The sequence below is a fragment of the Stylophora pistillata genome, chromosome 8 (assembly GCF_964205215.1).
Source record: "Stylophora pistillata chromosome 8, jaStyPist1.2, whole genome shotgun sequence".
Lineage (NCBI taxonomy): Eukaryota > Metazoa > Cnidaria > Anthozoa > Scleractinia > Pocilloporidae > Stylophora > Stylophora pistillata.
Window position 1 is genome coordinate 1162049 of NC_142526.1, and position 19774 is coordinate 1181822.

A 19774-nucleotide genomic window follows, 5' to 3' on the forward strand; every position below is an offset into this window, starting at 1 on the left:
AGCAAAATCTTTTGAATGTCGGAGTAACAAAATTAATATTTCTCTGATCTTGCAGTATTTATCGTTGGTCCCATTATCCTCCCACTATTTACTTGATCGTTGTCTCTCTTGTCTACCGCTCTGCTCTCGTAGCAAAGTTTATTAATCCACATCAGCACCGCCAATGGGCAGGCAAATACAAGAGAAACCAAGACGGTGTTTGTTATTATGGCTCTTGTTTTCATTCTGAACATAAACCATCCCTGAACTTTACGGTGTTTTGACATTAAATTAAGGTTTTTCGATCGCTTATTGTTAACCAAACTTTGTGTTAAATAGTCAGCGATTAAATTTGGGTGCACTGAGAAGGCGAGGGTCTTTCGCTCCCAGAAGTGACACGAAATTTGACACTGTTAACTTAATTTTAAATGTTGTCAATACCGCTGCGACAGTTTTGGTGCACTTTATTCGCGTGATTTTCCACTCAAAAAAATTTCTTAAATTACCCAATGAAACTTACATTCCGGTACACGAATCGACGTTGATAAACGTACCAAAGTTTGCATTCTAGCGAAATGACAAGAAAATGCACTTTCATCGAAGCGAAATTTTTATACGTATGAAATCCTAAGTAGAGCATGAAAGTCGCCGTCGAAGACTTCTTGTATTCAAATTAACCACATATCCTGAGGCATTTCGGCGAGATAAGAGAATCATCATTTACGGTCGCTCGGCGTTCTAAATCACACAAAAGATCTCAAAGCAAGACACGTGTGACAAACGCTTTGCTTGCTCACGACTAAGTTCGCTTTTGAAATATAATAATGGGCATACTTGTTCTTAGTCAAAGTACGGGGCAAAATTCGTGAAAACGACAATTTCTTTTCCTAACAGGTGAATCATTATTTTGACGTACTGTTTCCGCAAACTTCTCTCTTATATTAGATGGGTGATGGACACTTAAAAAATTTGTAGGGTGGGAAACTTTTCCGATCAGAGCCTTTCCGAAACAGCTGTGATGGGCTAGACCTTCGTTTGGAAGGAAATGGAAAGGAAATGTTTCTGATTAAAGAGATATATTGCATTTCCATGGATGCGAGAGAGTGCGCCGCTATAGAAAAGCCACTACGGGGTGTCTACGCTCTGCGAGAAGCAGCTTGAAACTACCGTAGGATGATATCGCTAAGACAAGAAAAGGCTCTAGTAATTCCAGTGAGCGTACAAAACTAACATTTTTTAGTGGCTAAAAGATCTGCCACTTAAAAAACACTCATTCGGCAGCAAACGAGTGTACACCCTAAGCCGGTTTCGTGTTAGGGATAAGGGGTTGATTGTTTTCTGTTTCAGCGGCGGAGTTCTGTCAAGGCTTTGTTCAAATTTGTCAATATTTGGACAATATCGCGCAAACTGCAAGGATGGTCAAGAGAGGCTGGTGATATTAAAAGTACATTTTCACTTTTGATAGTTTAACCGGCTTTAATAGCCTTTACGATGCGTGAGATAGTTGTCGGGTCTTCATGTTATAACTCGTCCACACAGGTTTGCTTCGCGAGTCATTTTCTTATCTGGATACGACATAAACAAACGAAAGTGAATACTGCTGCAGTATGACAACCTTCATTATTTTTGGAAACTTAAAACTTGATGGTGAATTACTCTATGAGAGCGGAACAAAATGTTCGACCATTGCAAGGTCCCTAGTCCTAGTTTACTGATTCACCCGCGGTCTGTTGATAGAAGTTTCCCCGCTAAGTTTAGAAGCACCTGTGAACATCCAGGGAAATTTCTTTCGATTATAAGGACTGTACACCTATTCACACCAAGGGATCAAACCTTTTCCTCCAGCGGTTGAATCTGTTTCTTACATTTTCGTACCACTAATAAGATGTGAATGAATGCAGGAGAAAAAGAAGTGAGAGTTCTTTGATATTTTGTGTTTGTTTTCTATTTCTTGCAATAGGTGGAACGGCGGCCAGGTTATTTACGCCATAGCGGCTTTTCAAATACTAGGTGGTATCTAAATGCACCACACTTAAATTAACACCCCCCTTTAATCCAAGTTGACTGAAATTCTCGCATCATCGAGGTGGACATCTCCTCGTAGAAATCTAATGGGGATATAACACAATAACGGCTTTTATAAATTCTCTACAGAAGAAATAATAATCCAAGTCACTCCTTCACAAAGAATATATAGAAATTTGAATGACGGAAGGAATTTTTTTCTTATGGATTAATGCTTAACCTCTTTGCCAACAAGGAGAAAATTCATCTCCAAAACATAACATCGAGTATTTTTGTCTACAAGTCTTTTATCAATTGCCTATTTTGACGGCCGTCAAACGTATATTATCCAAGTTTGTCAATGCTTTTGATTTTAGGCTCTTTGCTTTTTCTCTATCGTAAACATACCCGTTACTTCGAAGTCACGTATAAAAGTGCGCCAGTTCTCGGAACCAAAAAAACTTAAAACAAAATAAAGGAGTAGTATTTCTTTGAAGTAATGTCTGTCTGACGAATTGAAATCAAATGTGTAAAACAAAGCTTGTAAATGAATACGGAAAAGGACGCATCTGTTTCAACTGGAGCAATATTCCTTTCAGCGATAAATTACATCTGTGTAAGGCAAGGAAAAAAAACTATCCAGGTTTAAACGATATCACCGTGCTAAATTGGCTAAGATCAATATCACCACAAGCGCAATCTTTCAAGACGCGAATGAACAGTAATTAGGGCGATCGCGTTACGTCCGTTTCAACGTCTTAACGTAACTTGCTGCTTTAAAAAAATTCAGGAAAAAGGATTTCGTTGGGAGCAACACTCTAAAGGTTTATTTAATTAAGTGCTACAGAAAATTCTGAGTACAATAAATATTTCATTAAATTTAGGATCTTCTTAAATAGTTTTCACTCTCCTTCATCCTCTCGTGTCTTCGGCTTATTAACTGGATGAAAAATATTCCGACAAAACGAGGATTATCTTTCTGTTAATAATACAAATTGGGCACCTTATGGTGAATTACAGTTATTGGGTTGCCGGTTATTCTCCCATAACTTTGATAGCCAGCCGCGTTCATCTAAGCGAAGGATGTAAACAATGGGTTTCTTTCGTTTTGATCGCAAACTAATTTAACAATGGGATGATCCTAAGACATTCTTGTTAACGATAAGTGAATGGAAAAGAAAATAATTGGGATTAAGAATGAGCACAAAGATACGAGCTGTTAAAATTGAGCCGTAAAAGGCGCTGAGTGGAGTTAAATTCTAACAACCGGGGAGTCACAGCACCGCACGAAATTGATCTTACGGTTGGTTCCCTATTTGCTTAACTTGTACACTTGTCGAAAACGATAACATTCAGCATTCATGCTAGCCAGTTAAAAAAGAAAACTGATAAAAATTTCACCAGCATCCAAGGTTGGTCTTCTTACAAAGCATAACACTAAAAGCAATTTGCAGCTTTCTGTTTACGGGCGCTTTCAATTTAAATGCACGCATGGCGCAACTATCTTTTATCAACAAGCAAGCAAAGCTGTGCTTACAAGCGTTTCGTTTTTCCTGGTGTCGCGCTGATGCAAAATGTATCGCATAAGTCAGGAGGGTTACTTTGAAACAACAAACAAACGCATGGCGGCGACCCCTTGAGTGCCCTGCGCGAAAGTGTCTACGAATTATAATTACAAAACCGATAAGAAATTGGAATTTTATAACCAAGATGTGGCGAGTGGCAATGAAAGACAAAATAGACCTCTCATTCTACAATTAAAAACAATTTTCAACTCTGGCAAGTTCGTTTGAAAAGGGGGAGGAAAACAGGCGCAGATTCAAATCTTCCAACGCTTCAGATCAGTTGTGTATTCATTTAGTAAACCAAGACGAACATGAAAAATACAGGATTGACTGTCATTCTTTATTGAATGTACACAAGAGGGATGTCTCATCCTGTTCCTAAATCGCTTTTAAAACTGTCTGAACTTTTCACCCAAGCGTGCCATTGACAAACACTTCTCAATACGGCGGTCAAACAAATTATCGGTTTTGTATGCTGTGATGTTTATGTTAATCTAACTTATCACGCAAAATTAATTTTACCAAGCAGATTCCCGCAATATAGATTCTATCGATGCTTATTGCTGTAAAGGACTTGCCATTCATTTAGTGCGATTTGAGCTGAAGCTGAAGATTGGACCTAATTGGTAATTTTCTTCGCGTTCAGCTTAAACGTGGCAATCGGTAGACGATCGAGGAACAAATGGAGGACACTCAATGCATTAAAGCACAGCACATTAAAACTCGTAATTGAAATGTTCAAATGAAATTACAGGGAAGGAATAAAGCTGTTGAACTTACCATGTGAACTTAAAAATTAATTTTGTGCTTTCGTTTGGAATGAGATCAAAGAGATGAAGATATCGCGTCACTTGCCGCGGTTCATGGGCAGAAATGGTTGGCTCAATGGAAAAAGCTTTCGGAAAAGCTACTATACACAAAACGAAAACAGGAAAGCGAATAAAGGTGAATACAATGACGTCTGAAATAACAAGGTGCAAAGAACTTCAAGACAAGAGAGCGGTCTTCGCGACTCGCAACACCACAAAATGACATAAAAGTTGAAATTGATTGCTCAAGCACCCGGCTTGTCGAGATACATTATCGGCTAGTAACCAAATAGCAAATAAGATTTGACAGTGAATATGTTACCAGTCTGCAATGAACCGAAGAAGAAAGACACACATTTACTTCTGACAGTTTGCACAGGCTAAAATAAAAATACAAATACCTATTCACTACATTCGTCTGCTTGCCTGTAAGCGACAAAATCGAGTGAAACTTCAATTCAGTTGTAATCACAAAAGATGAACTAGTTTCAGAAACCGCGGAATCATTACTGTTTACTGGTTTTGTCGACATTCCACACAGTAAGCAAGGTAAACTGATGGGGCGCGAACACTGATAACCTAGTAAGTAAGACAATACATCTGAAAACAACACGATTTTAAACACAGGGTAGACACGTTGCCTACCAGTTGTGGCGTCTGTATAACTCCTTGTTTGGTTTCGAAAGTAACACCTAGCTATCAAACACTCGCCGAGCGATAAGACTTAAATTTCCGAAAGAAATTTTATGAATGGCAAGGGAATCGCTGCTTTTGTCCAAAACTGTTAAAGTCAAAGAAATCACAAATGTGAAGCTTTACTTTTTAGTTATTCCATTTATCGCGATGATGAGATTGTGAGATAGCTCCAATCTTTTGCAAAAATCTTGCAGACTGTGAAATTTTATTTTGACTTCGACCTGATCGCCTTTAGTAAATTATTATAATTTGAAATTACTACGAAATCTTTCAAAGTATAATTTGATTTTATTACAACTCATAAAAGTGATTCTGCGGCATTTGAACGCTTGAGGAACATTCTCGTTAAATAAAAATTGTAAAACTGGAAGTCTTTGTGTTCGGAAATTGTGCTCATTATATACAAACCGTAAATATATTCAGAGCTGTAAAGGAGTCAGAGAAATTGCATGAAAAGATCATGTTTCATTAATGTACAATTCCGAGCTCGGAAAGTTGGCATAGCAGTCATTTAGCAGATAAGGTTTGACGCAGACTAATGCGCCAAACATTGTACCAACTAAAAAAACTACGTTTATCCCGTTCATCGCTGTCTTCAGATCTTGAATATCTTCATTATAATTACTATTTTTAATGCACAGCAGGAGTTTTATGAATTTATATTTTAATTCATAGCAATATGAATTTTTACCACTATTCGAAATGAGCTGCCAAAATGATTATAAAAAAAGATATCGAGCGTATTTTTCTAAATTTTGCTTTCTTCAGAATATTGTATGACCGATATTAATCAGCATTTCGATCTGTTTCACGAGAAGTGATATCAGTATTTAAATATCGGGCTGTTTACATTGTTTCTTAGAAAATAAAGCCATATAAAGCACAGTTTGTCGTTGGGTGAGCAAACAAACTTCAAACTTGAAAATAATCATCAAGTAAGGTGAGAATTGTTAAATTAGGCGCAAATATTTGGTGAGAGGATGAGATAATCAATATGTGGTATTTGCGGATCCTTTGCAGGGAAATTTTTTGAAAATTAAATCCTGTTTCACATCATGAATATTTAAGCCGGATACTTTAGGTGATCATTCTTATTTCGTTTGAGCAATTTCCGCAGTTTTAACAATATTTAATTAAGGAAAGAAGATAGAATTCAACAAATCGTGAAAATTCGTAACTTTCACGGGCTTGCTGTACAAGGCTTATGTTATTATTAGATTTACGTTATTCAGTCCAATTATTGTCACCTAATTTTTTCTATCAACGCAGAGGACGTCAATAGATTTATCTGGGAAAAGATTCAAGGGTGAAACGATAACAAAAATAATATACATATCTTTGTATGGTAATAAAATTATGTTTTCTTGTCACAAGACTGTGTCCTTATTAAGGCATGTCCTCAAATCCGGAGGATGACAAATAGCATATATTTTTTGGTGGTTTAAAACCGACTCCTCTCACTTGAGAAGGAGTGAAGTGGATCCCCTAAAATCTACCAAAAAAAAAATTGGATGAAATAAAATAAACTGAGTTTTAGTTGGACATGTGTCCTATATAATTCGAAGGTGTGGCTACACCATGAAAACCAAATTGACAATTTCCATCAAAACTCCTACCCATTCAAACCTTACCTGTACATATGAAAATTCTCCTCTCTAGTACAGAACAAACGAAATGAGAGAGAGAATCTTCACTGCAAGAAAAACATGGCCGCCCGCGATCATAGACGTCTCGTGGTTGACAAAATGTAGGGTGGGGAACAAAGTCACATACCTCATTGTCCCATCATCCACCAAAAATCTCCGTCGGAAAATTAAAAAAAACATGGCATGCTCCTTTCTCCAAACAAACTGACACAGCATGTTGACATGATTGATCACATTGCTACAAAGACTAAATTCTGTGTCAAAAAAGCTTTAGTAAGATAGGAACAAGAGACACTTCTGACAACTAAAAAGGCCGAAATCACTTCTAAATCACTGTCAGAAATTAAAAGAAACAGATACCAAGTTTGAAATTGAGCAATGGAGGTTCTAGAAATTTACTGAAACAAACTCAAGTTTTAAACAAGAAGAGGGAACTAAACAGAGGTGGTAAATTGTGTAGAAGACAACCATGCACCACGCTAAACCAACCCATCGATCATTAAACAAAGCAACGTTTGACGGAATGCCTAAGGTCATGCTGCGCTCTGTTTTGAACCCAAGCTTGCCAAAACAGCAGTATGCACCACTCCAGGTGTGTGTGGTAAAATGTTTTTATTTTTAAACTTGAGTAGCAAGACTTTAAATAGTCACCGAGTTACTTATTAGAGCGGGAATGAGTGAGAATGATTTGCGCGGTGAGGACGTAAGTTGTAGGCATCTGACTGCCTTTGAAAAACGATTCAGCAGAGTGTTCTGAAAATGACATAAATTATAAGGTAAGAGATTCTTTAATGAGGAATATTTAAGTAGCACTAACTCCATAAGAAATCAATGTCGAGAGAGATCTTCATGAACTGTCTAAAATTCCTATCACCCAGTCCAACCCAAAAAGATTTCACTTACGTCAGTTCGTTATGAAAAGAAACCGGTGCCATACGTGCGCTCTTCAAGTCTAACACTGGTCTACGAGGTGTTTAAACTGTCGTTAAAAGAACAGGCAAACTGACACCAAGAAAGAGATTGTATTTTCATATGTTTTACTGCGATCTTTTCTCTATTTCGGGTTATTAAAGATCAAAAGAGGAGGTCTGTTCTAAAGAGTCCCTCGGAACAACAGTATCATGAAGCTAGCTAATTCTAAACGTATCAAGGAATTTGTGAAACAATTCTTTCTTCCAGTGGTCAATTCTTTCATCAATGACTGTTTGAGAGTCGCATTTCCTGTTATTTTAGTGTGCTTTTTAAGTTCCTGGCCATTTCACGTCTGTTATCTATTATCTCCGACTGTTTAGATTTGAAAGACTCAACGTCATTCCAGTACCCACTACTATTATAGGGCATGTAGTCATTCTGACATACCATGTAGTCATTCTGACATACCTAAATCAGGTCTGATTTCCACTATTGCTCAAATAGTGCTTTACTGCGAAGGATCGTTCTTATATATACCTAGATTTATTTCATGCGGTATGACCTGTGAGTAGCACTTTCGTGAAGAGGACGATGGTGAAATGGCTACTAAATGCAGGCAATCCTAATTCCGTAGCTAGAGGGAGAAACCCTTTCGCTATCGAAGTGTGTAAGTTTCCTTTCTAGAAACAAACTTAAGTATTATGTTAGCAGATGGAAAACGAACTGCTTTTGCTTTCCATTTCACTCATCACGGTCTAGTAAACAGAAAAATAAACAGGTTTCACAGATGACAACTATTTCATCAGAACTTTTATTACGTTTCTTTTGTTGGCCTCTAGCACACAACAGGTTGAATAGCATTTCTATTTGCCTTTTTTCCTCATAGAATTTGAATACTCATCCATTACGTGGTTGAGTGCTTATGCCTGACCTAACAATGACTTACTAGTAAAAGTTGTATCGTATATAACAATCTTGACTCTGATACAATGAAATATATGAAGTTCATATATTTTTGACTCTGCTTCTGTGATTTGTGACCCAGTTTGCATTTTATGCCTTTGGGAAACCGAAAAACGGAAGCCGAAGGGAGCACTTGGCTATGTAATCGAAGTCGTCTTATTTAAGCGAAAACAAGGTTTGTGACTTTTGCCTTGCTTAAGTGATCTTTTTAAAAACGCTATTTAATAACTAGCAGTAGAAAAAGAGCAGAGTAAATAAAGTCTCAGCTTCTTAAAACCGTTAGTCGGTCGGCTTTGACAAAGATAAAAAAAGCAATATTTATCTAAGAGCGCTTCTTGAAATAGCAGTTACTCTGTCGTACTAAATCGCATGTTTAGAGAGGTTACCGGAAACTATTCTCTTGAACCAGTTCTTTCAAAACATGAGAACAAATAGTTTATTTAGCGCTTACAAAGGTTTCTTTAGAACATCCCACATAATATAAATAGATAGGTGACAACATCTAAGCACTTACTTCGCCAAAGTATTGTCACAGTTTTGTTCTCTAAGAATTAAACAAAGGTGTAAATACATCCTGTCCTTATCGGCACTTTAAGACATTTTAGGGATGTGTTATTTTTTTGGCATAAAACTTAATTTTTAAGGTGAAGTGAGTAAATGGCACATTCGGGGTTCGAGCGAAGGAGTTTCTCCTCACACAAAAATGGGAAAGGAAATCTTTCAATTGGTGAATAGAAATAGCCTTTAGTGCTTGTAAATAAACCAAATATGGTCCATTTTCATTGCAGCCTTCTGACTAATAAACAATTAGTGGTTATGTAATGGACGGTGTCATGCGGGTGCTATACAAATAATGATTTCCTCTTTCCTAGATTAGGAAATGTTTTATTGTCTGAAAATATCGAGGATCTGATGACAAAAAGGATGAACTATTCCAAAATTTCAGTCAAAGTGCAAGTCCAAATTTTGCACTGACAGGCAATGATAAGGTTTCAAATGCAGATGAAACTCAACAGTTTTCAAATAACTGTTCGCAACGTTATGAACCCTATTTATTCTTTTAAGCTACCAGCGTTTCAAGATGTTTTAAAACTAAAATGGCAAGTGTTATCACACAACGAAGCCGTGTGTTTTAGACGTTTTGAATGGTGGGCGAATAATCAACACTGAAGAAAATGGATTAGAGATGTAAACACAGAGTTTGAAATTCTTTTCTCGGAGAACGAGAATATGAAAAAACATTGCAAACATATTAAGATTGAGCTAACAGAATTGTTATCGTGAAATGGCAAGTGTACATACGCGCCCAAATACAAATAAATGATCTTTTAGGCCGACATAAGAAATGCAACATATACAACTTTAAGCGCAATATAAGATAGCAAGAGGAGAGAGACAAACCGCACGAATATTACAAAATTCTGCGCCTGCTGAAGTGAATGTAACAGGATACCTTCCACAAATATCCGGCTTGCACTAAGTTCTTAACATATATCAGCAAGTCCACTCCAGAGGTCCTCGACTGAAAACATGCGAAGATCCGAAAAATACTAATGAAAATTTTCAGCTTGCACTAAGATCTTAAAGTATGGCAACAAGACTAGTCTTAAGGTCCTCGATTGAAGATCTGCACAGATCCAAAAAATACCCATGAATAAAATCAGCGTTTAAGAGTGTTTCATCTAATTTAACATCATTACTCGAGCAGATGCCAAAGTAAGATTTAAGTGCTTGTTTTATAATACCTGTTTTGTTGGTGTAGCATAAGATGCCTCAGTAAAATCGTTTGACTTCGGTGAAACGGAAAAAAAATGCAGAGTAAGATAAACAAAGCATATGTCGACTTACGATAGATCAATGAGCGATTTCAAGTCTCATTCCACAATTTCTGCGACGAATTACAGCAGATCGTTCTTCAAACGTTAACCTTTCTTGTAAAATCAAAACAAGAAACATTTTTGAAATAATCTCAACGTGTTTAATAAAACTTGAGTGTGTTTTCACCAAGAGCAGCTAATTATTAATGGCTTAAACATACTTGTTTTCTTTACTGACATTGAGACAAAAGAGCGCGGAGAGGAGGCGCCGAAAAGATACTAAATACGAGCAGAGAAAATTGCTCTGGAATCAAGGAGAGAAAAATAGTACAAAACGATGAAAGGGGTGATTAGCTTGGTGTACAATTATTAACCTTAAAGTTCCACAGCACATTATTCGCCGATCATAATTTGAAATTCTTGAAAGTTGAAAGAAGTTGTCCTCGAAACAAGCGGGAAAATCATAACCACTGGGCGACAGCTTGAAGACGTTAAAAGGTAAAACCGATCCTGCAACCATAAATGTCGCTATAGCGACACTTGACCTTTGCATAATACATTGAAGACACAAATCTTAAAATTCAACAATAAAAACATGGTACAGGGATAGGAAAGAGGAAAAAATTCATACAAACAGCGAAGCAGGTGTAATGTAAAATGGATTTGACCGTTATGGTAACGAGTTTACTCAAACATGAAAGGTAAAAGTGATCGTATTCTAAGTCAAACTTCTTAAAAATCTTTAGGTTTCGAGGGTAGAGAGTGGAGAGGCTAGAGAGTATTACATCCGTGAAATTAAAAGCAAGTGTCTTCCGGCAATTTGCCAATTACTTAATGTATCTGAATCTAAGTCGTCCTGTAAACGCGTTTAGAAGTTGCTCCCTCCGCATTCATTCAGGGTTAAGAATATCACTTTCATAATTCCCTTTGTTACGGTTTAAGGAGATCTCCTACAAGGCTAACCGTTGGGTGCCTACAGTTTGCTTGTCTTAGTTGAAAACTAGCTTGGATTAGAGCCTCTTTTGGTATTTGTCCGCACAACAATAAAATCACAGAAGCTTGGTTCGTTTTTGTTATATTTTCGAACGGGTGTTTTCGTTGTTCAGAATTAGCTCTTCCATAAAGCTACAAATCTTTCAAATAAAGGTTTCTCTTACATGTTACATAGGGACTTTAATTCAAATAAAGCATGAAGAGAAATGAAATATTCAACTCTGAGAGGACACAACGTCGGTGATTTATGGTAGTAAAGAACCTTCGTATGCAAGCGACTTAACAATTTTATGACAAAGAATAAAACAGTCTTAGGACTCGTGACTTTCAGAAATTTATAACAAATTAGTCGGAAGTTTTAAGAATGAGATGGGATGCGGGATTTCCTGTCAAATAAGGAGGAGGAGAAATTTTAAAACAAACTAACAAGCAGAATAATAAAATAGCGAGGAGTTCGAAGCCTGAGCCGAACTTGTGTATTAGAATAAATTCTACTTAGGAAAAAAATTTAAGAATACTAGGCGTCAATTTATTTTGAGTTTCCCTGTAGTGGTAAGTAAGGCATTCAAGTTATTCGTAACATATTATAGCGTTATGATCTGTATGGTTGAAAGCCGTATGGTATAGTTTTATCAGAATATATAAAGCGAAATTACTCTTATAGCGGAGCCGTTATAAGACTGCTTGGTACTAAAGAACAAGATTGAAGTTTGCAATACAAATTTAGGAGAGACGTTTCACATTACTTGAACAGTAAAAAGGCGGTGCATACCCTGGAGACAAGTTTGTTTCGTCATGAGGCAAAATAACTACTCCCGAAAAACAGGAAAAGAGAGAAAAAAACACTTTCTTGTATTCATATTGTCTAGAAAAGCTACAACACTTAATTTCTTGAAGAGTTTGCAAAAACCTTGAACGATAGTACCTCATTGATTTCATGAGATTCTTCTGTCCAAAACGATATTGAAGCGATAATTTTATCTCAGTGTTATTTACTCATCTCATCCTTGGTTGTATAATGCCGACAGGTTTTGTAAAGGAGATCCATAAGTGCAAAGACTACGAGTGCTGTACCTGTAGAACTTTCCACGCTTTTAGATACATATCTAGGACTCTATTTCTTTGCTTCTGGGCGAAATCACGCGATGCTATAAGGCAAAGCTGTCGATAGAATTGGACTTAAATTTGTCTGTTTTCCCTCAGCATTAATTACGGATCATACGTTCAAAGTTAAGAGTTCTTCAAGATCTGACCCCTTAAGAGCACCTTAAAATGTATTGCATGATACCTAAAAATATAGATTAAAAAATGTGTGGAAGAAAAGGGCTTTTATTTCCAGCAAATCACCCAACGTTTCCTTCATCGGCAAATAACGAGCCCCTTATCATGATGGACATAACTCTTACGGTGATAAGCTAAAAGCTACGCAAATAAGGGATGGCAATGTTTTTTTTATTGGGTTCACAATTCACCTTGCATCTCTCCTTACGATGTCAGGTTGTTTACAGTGATGGTAAAGCTAAGGAAAACAATAAACTTAGCAGTATGCTGTCGTAGAAAACTGAACGGAATTATTTTTCAATCTGATTGACATCAAATAGAACGCTGCACGATTAAAGTTAAACATTGTTGAACTTCTGTGAATAAAATTATCTATGCTTTATAGAAAGCTGTTAGAGTAGATCTCTTTGCAATAAAAGTTATTTCACTCTTATTTTGCCAACTGTCCTGATAATTTTCTTTTATTTCCAGAATGTTCCTTAGCGACATAGAGGAAGGGGAAACCTAGTCAGTGATGATATTGTATGCATTGGATAAGGTGCAACTCTTTTCAGTGCTTTGTTTCATCTAACAATAGAATGGTTTTCCTACCATTATTCAAATCAACGTTTTAAGCTTTCGAGAAGCAAGCTCATTTCTACTGAATCTGCCAATCAAGTTAACCTGAAAGCTTATATTTGGAATTGTGGCTTCCTTGTTAACGACAGTAAAAGTATTTCGTTGAAAAACTGCGAACGTGTTTACAACTGAAGGAAGGAGCTGCCTTATATAACCTATACAGGTTAAGGCTACAAAAAGAAGTATTGGAGAAGGCAGTCAAATCATATCTGAAGTCTCAGTGGTGTTTGCTAGTATTGAATGTATCGAACGATGCTTTTTTATCGTACAAGTACAGAAGGTCTTCTTATGTATTTCGTCTTCATGGTTTCACATGTAAGGTTTAGAAACTAGTAAGGCAAGTCTGTCCTGAATGCGATTAACATTTTTTTTGGCTCTTAAAGGTAAATCTGCAAATCTTCAGAGGCCCATTTTTTTAAAATTTAGATAGCTGGTTATATATCTTTGGTGCTACAGTATTTGGTAGTCGAGGAGAGCTCTTGTACTGGCAACTATGTTATGGCTATTTTTGCCTTAGAAACACATTAATTGTGTTGATAACATTAAAGGACTACAGCAAACAGAAATGTCAAAGTAGCATTCAGATTAACTGATTCCCAATTTACGCGAATTGCGTATTGATGTCAAGAGTGTGGCAAATTGCCACTTTATGATGGATTGTCGGCTGTCGTTTGAAGTCAAAGGCATCGAAAGGGTTCCAAAAATAAATTTTAATGCTTCCCGTAAAAGCAAGTGTAAGAATATTCATGTGCCTGAGTACAAAATCCCCTCGCCTACGAACGACTGTTTACATAGCCAAATGTAAACAATCTTACCGACGGCAAAATATCTTCAGCCGGTCTTAAAAAGGTGAATTGATGTTTGGATTTCATCCGTTTATTACAACAATTAAAGTAATGGTTGTTTGTGTAGTGTGGTATATTGCTTGGGTCAATGAATAACGCTTGAATGACAATAAGGTCGCGATACGGAGGAGTATAGAGGCTGATTGATGGTTAAATCTTTGCTGAGTCTTGAGGAAAAAATGTACTTTGTGTCAAAGGAAGACTTTCTTCGCAGGCCATCCAAACGCATTGCGGGGTGTAGCGAGAGCGAATGAATCTATCTCACAAAAATCAGACCAAAATCACTGCTAAGAGGTGCTATTCGAGCTTAAAGTCTTGTTACACTCTGCAGTCTATACAATATTCTACTTTTTCCACTGTCATGAGAAATAATGGCGAGCGTAAAGCAAAATATCTAACTCGCATAGGCATCTCAGACAGTACAGAAGACGCAATAAAGCTTTCATCGAGCCCTCGTTGAATATCATATTAAAATTCACAATATATTTGAGGCCATGCGAGATAACAGAAACATGAATTTCCAAATGATAGTCGGTTTTATTAATTTCCAGCGATAGATATAAACGGTGAACATAAATTTTCGCCTCTTAAGAATAAAACTTTGGAAAATATAAGAATACGCCATCAATGGTTTGCCCCCCCCCAGCTGAGCAGAGGGTTTTTCCCAAGCGGACATTCAAACCACTAATTCATCTTGGAGCCAAAATGTGCTGCGTTGACAACCCATTTTAGCCGCCGGCGATATTTTCTAATTTTCGTTATCTCGCTTTTCTTTAAGAATTGCTTTGTAGGGTGCCACAGAAAAACGTAATTATGTCGCAGGTCGAATTCAAGGAAAAGTGAATAACCTTGGCAATGGCGACCTCGTTGAATTTGTCAGAGTTTTTAATTTGGCTTTCTAGGTTACTTTCAAATTCTCACCGCAGGCCGTTCGCTTACAAATTAAAGTGTTTGAATTCATATTTGTCTGCGAATTATTTAAATCTGAACTGACACATGAGGTGTTCCAATGTAAAGAAAGGAACGCGCTGCTTTGCGGCTTCTTTGAAGAAATTCTGTTCGCGATCAATTACACAAAGAAAGAAAAAATTGGAAGACTTTCTCGACTCCTTTGTTAATTTTTGAAAGTAAAATAAGAAGAGAAAAGCATGCCTTATTCCCCTGATGTCCGCTATCTGGAAGAAAAAAAGGTGGTTTAAAATAATTATGATTCTTTTTTTTTAATTTGAGGTTTGCCGCAAAGGTGGAACACAAAATAGAGGCATTATCCAAGATACTGAGTTTGGTGTGTAAGAATATAGCACTATCAAAATAATAGGGCGAAACAAGGCTTTGTGTTTTGATCTATCGTCTACTTTGCTGTTTCGTCTACAAATCTTTACCGTAGGGTGTGAGAGTAGAAAACAAATACTTCTAATGCTAACTAAAAGCAAAGGTGTCTTGTCGTGTGGGAAAATATCTACACAAGTCAGCACGTGTTAACCCATATCTAACATTTTGAAAATTAAATGGAAAAGAAAAGAAATCTGGTTTGTGGTTAGAAGTGTGTCCATGAAGAAAATCGAAAGCCAGCAAAAATTTGCATTTTAGTAGAATTAAAAGAAGCTACTGAATGAATTGACAACATTTATAATTAAAAAGGGCTCTGCGCCGGAAACTTCTTAAGATCTTCTCTCAACGAGACCTGATAAATTTGAATGTGTTACACAGATTGTCAATGGCGCACAGCGGGGTTTCACGGCGCGCACAAGGGCCCCTCAAGGGATATTGAGGTCCTCTGACACAATGCTTCGACACAGGGGGGAGCGAACCGACGTTAATAAATCATAGAATCACCAGAATCGATTTCGATGAATAGAAAAATTGGTTTGACTAGTTCTTCCTCACTAAGCGTTTAGAAGTACACTTGTGAGTTTTTTCTAGCTGTTTGTAAGGGTCTTTTTTCGTGCTGTTTCGTTTCTTTTTTTTCATAGTGAGAGGTTGAACGGTTTTGGCGATGAAATGTTAAGGTCACGATCCGGCCTAGAAACATCCTTGTCCAAGGTGTAAACCACAAAGAAACAGTTGGGGTCCAGGCAAATGCTGTGCCCCTTTATTCTATTTCCAGTGCTTTACGAAAGGGTGACACCGGATTCGAATGACAATATCTGATAGCTATATTAACAGAGAAACCAAATAGAGTCATCAAATAAGGGATTTTCATAGTTATTATTAGAATTCTTCGGTGGAATTCTCTATTTAGCTTTAGAAAACACGCTTCTTCTATTTCCTTCCTTTTTTTTAATTTGAAAATATAACTACATCTAGGGATAAAGTAGACTCAAATAAACTGCATTCAAATTTTTCTTGACGAGGTGCATTCATTAAGTTTGAGAAAATAATGTAGTTTGACATGGTAGACAACTTTTTTTTCTTCTCTTAGATTCAAACTTTGCTTGCAATTTTTATTACCGCTTTTCCAACTTCCTTAACAGTTTCACCAAGAACATTTGAAGTTATTTCAAAATATCCAAAAGTGAGCAAAAAGAAAGAGAAAGAGAATATTTTCATATACCTATTTGTTAAACATTTGAGGAGATTTGCTTTTAAGAGGACCAATAACCCCAGAAGCATTTAGAGGTAGAGTGGTAAAATGGTGAAAGCGGAACAAAAAGGAATCTTCCGAATAGCTTTGAAATGAAGGCTGCTTCGATACATTAGTCAAAAAGCCGAAAAATTAGGTTTGCCACAACGTAAGCACCTAATTTGAGAGAGGGGACACCGTTACCGTGGGCGTGGTCTAAACTAAACCTTTTTTACAACGGCATCTCTTGTTTGCCTTTTCGATATCGTCGCTGAAAGTTTTTTTCTTCCATAAAGATTACACAAAGATTGACGTAATTAATTTTGTACAGTCTGTCAGTAATCTTAGAAGAAAATTCTGTACAATTTTTAATACAGAATCGTAAAAGTTTGGAAACGGTAAACGTTGCTATTCATTAGTAAATAGACATGAAAGAAGAAAACAACTTTCGATTATTGCTTTAAAGACAGAAGAACCAAAAAACTCTTCCAAATGAGTACGGGCAGCGTTTCTTAAATGTGGTGTCCAACAATATCAGAAATAGAAAAACAAATCTGCAGTAGGAGTGCGAGACTCTCAAGGGGACATAAAAAAGGTTTCACAAAAGTGATCTTCACAGCCGACCACCATTTCTAAATACCCGGCTACCAAACATCGACCGTGAATCTCCTGTCTTATGAAATCTGGTTCCCTCTCCCCTAAAAAAGCTCTTGTAATTTCAATTCCTTCCGCATATGCACATGATCACCATCTACTAGCAGCTGTGGGTGTAACCGGCCACCATTACAAATAGAGACAACTTTTGCCAAATATTCAAGGGAGTGGAGTTTATTGACCGTATTTCTGAAAAGAGATCCAGTCTCTCTCTACAAGCGTAATATTATGAAAAGGAACCAACCCTTCACTGAACACAGCTTGGTGAGGTGAATATTACAAACGCTCATCAATTCACAGGTTGGTGTGAAACACTCTAGGCTATGAGTAAAATGGTGGATTGGAAATAAATTTGAGAAAGTTTCTCAGCCAACTATAAAAGATTTTAGAGCAAATTAGTCACACACCTTTGAGAACATTGTTCTCCTCATTGATTCAGAACTCTGCAAGCGGGAGCCAGCCTAGTGTTAGACACCACTACTTAGTGATGGAACCATCGCAACCATTCACTGATTCATAGGATGGCGTCGATCTAATGTGGACTCTAAACAGAATTTAGAATCAGAACGCTGAGATAATCTAACGACTCTTTCTGAGTGGTGGTGGCCACGAGAGCTACGTGAACACCTGTACAAGAGAATTTCAGTCTTTCTCTGTTAGGTTGTACAAGTTAGAGGAGCCAGCCCTGCGTTAGACATAGGGCTATTGATGCGAAGAGTACAACTTTCCACTGTTTACAAGAAGGTTGGCATCCACTCTGGATTCTTCATAAAGTCATTGTCAACAATAGACGCTTCGAGAGCTGTGTGACCACATTTCTAAGAAAAGAGCAGTTTTTTGTTCACTTGCACCACTCAGACTAAAAGCCAGCCCTGTGTTGTACGCAGTTTATTGTTGCGAAGATCGCAACCGTCCATCAATTCACAGGGCGGTGTCCACTACTCTGATGTCTTCTCAGAAAAACAAAAATAAAGAAAATTATCGCAGCAAACCAATGCAAGCTTAGTCGATCAACTCGTCACCATTCTGAGTGAAAATCATCCCATTTTCTTCGTGAGATATAAACCTCAAAGTAGGAGCCAAGCCTACGTTAGCCTGAGCTTAGAGTTACGAAGATAGTAATTATCTATCGTTATTATACAGAGAGGTGAAGAAGTAAAGAAACTTTGTCGGAGAAGGAGCCAGCCCTGTGTTCAACTAAGCTTCGTATGGAAATATTCAAGTCTTTTTGTGCTGCTGTTCCCAGTTTTCTTTTTTGAAAGTCAGTCTTCAAACCTCTGCAGAATAGAAGCCAGCCCTCAAAAATTGCAACCCTCTACAGACTCGCAGGGTGGTGTTCAACTATTCTGAAATTAGATATTCAAGTCTATGGAGCTGGTAATCCAGTTTTCCTGTTTTAAGTTAGTTGTAACCCTTCTGCAAAGTAGGAGCCAACCCTGAACGCAGCTTGGTGTTGCGAAAATTGCAACCCGTGCACGAATTCACAGGGTGGTGTCCAACTACTCTGGGGTATACGAGCAAACAAGATTACCCTTATCAACCATACGAGTCTCCACAGGTAACCCACCATAATTCTCAATACGCAAATGGTCCTTCATACGTGAAGTATGAGCTATGGAGTACTTGTGAACAGTGCGTCAGACTCAGCTTTGTGCTGCATTGATCACAACTGGTCATTGGTTTTCCAAGGTAACGTCTAACTACTCGAGTCCACGTATGGAACTTGACACCAATGACGCCACTGATTCATAGAGTGAACTGATCTTCTTAAATAGCTACCTGGCCACAGTTTTAGAGACAAAAGTTCTCTTTTTAGGAAATAATAAGACGCAGAGCACGTATCAAGGTTTTCTTGGACGATTATTAAGACTTGCTATTCAAATATCAGTGAAGGAAATGTACCTGAACCTTATACGGGGGAGAATATTTAGAACAGGAATGAAATAATTGCATTCGTGTTTATTTCTTCGAACTACATAACTGTCAATGGTTATAGTAACTTCCATCATTTTTGGATACAAATTAAAATTACGGAAACATACTCTTTGGCTGGCCATCATCACCTGACTGTATTACCTTTTATTGAACAAAACCCCTTTTGATTTACAAATCTATCCCAAAAAAAAAAGGATACTTGATAAAAACATTGATTTCAGACTGTATAGTCCTTATTGATCTTTAATCTCACTTTGCAGACCAGTTTTACTTAATGCGCTATTTTAATGGCTACTTTAGTAACGTGGTGCTTTCCATGGAAAGGAAACAAACCCAGTGGAAAAAAGCTAGCCCAGATGAGTTCCCCTGTTTCATCTCTATCATCTTACACGGAAGAAAAAGACTCCAGTGAGAGCGATATTTAAATGTAGGTCGCAAATACGCATACGCCATCAGATCAACACAGGGTTTTTTTACAAGCGTTTTTGCGCGAT

The 19774-nt window shown here is 37.3% G+C and overlaps 2 long non-coding RNA genes across 2 annotated transcripts in view; one reads left to right on the plus strand and one right to left on the minus strand.

The window, feature by feature from the left end:
- LOC148724381 (uncharacterized) overlaps positions 1-19774 on the minus strand; it is a 48808-nt gene that overhangs the window by 23428 nt on the left and 5606 nt on the right. The gene's annotated exons all lie outside the window — the stretch shown is intronic.
- Positions 6690-14194, plus strand: LOC111347176 (uncharacterized). Its single transcript, XR_002696498.2, has 2 exons — positions 6690-7475; positions 13137-14194. It is a non-coding gene; the product is annotated as an uncharacterized LOC111347176 (long non-coding RNA).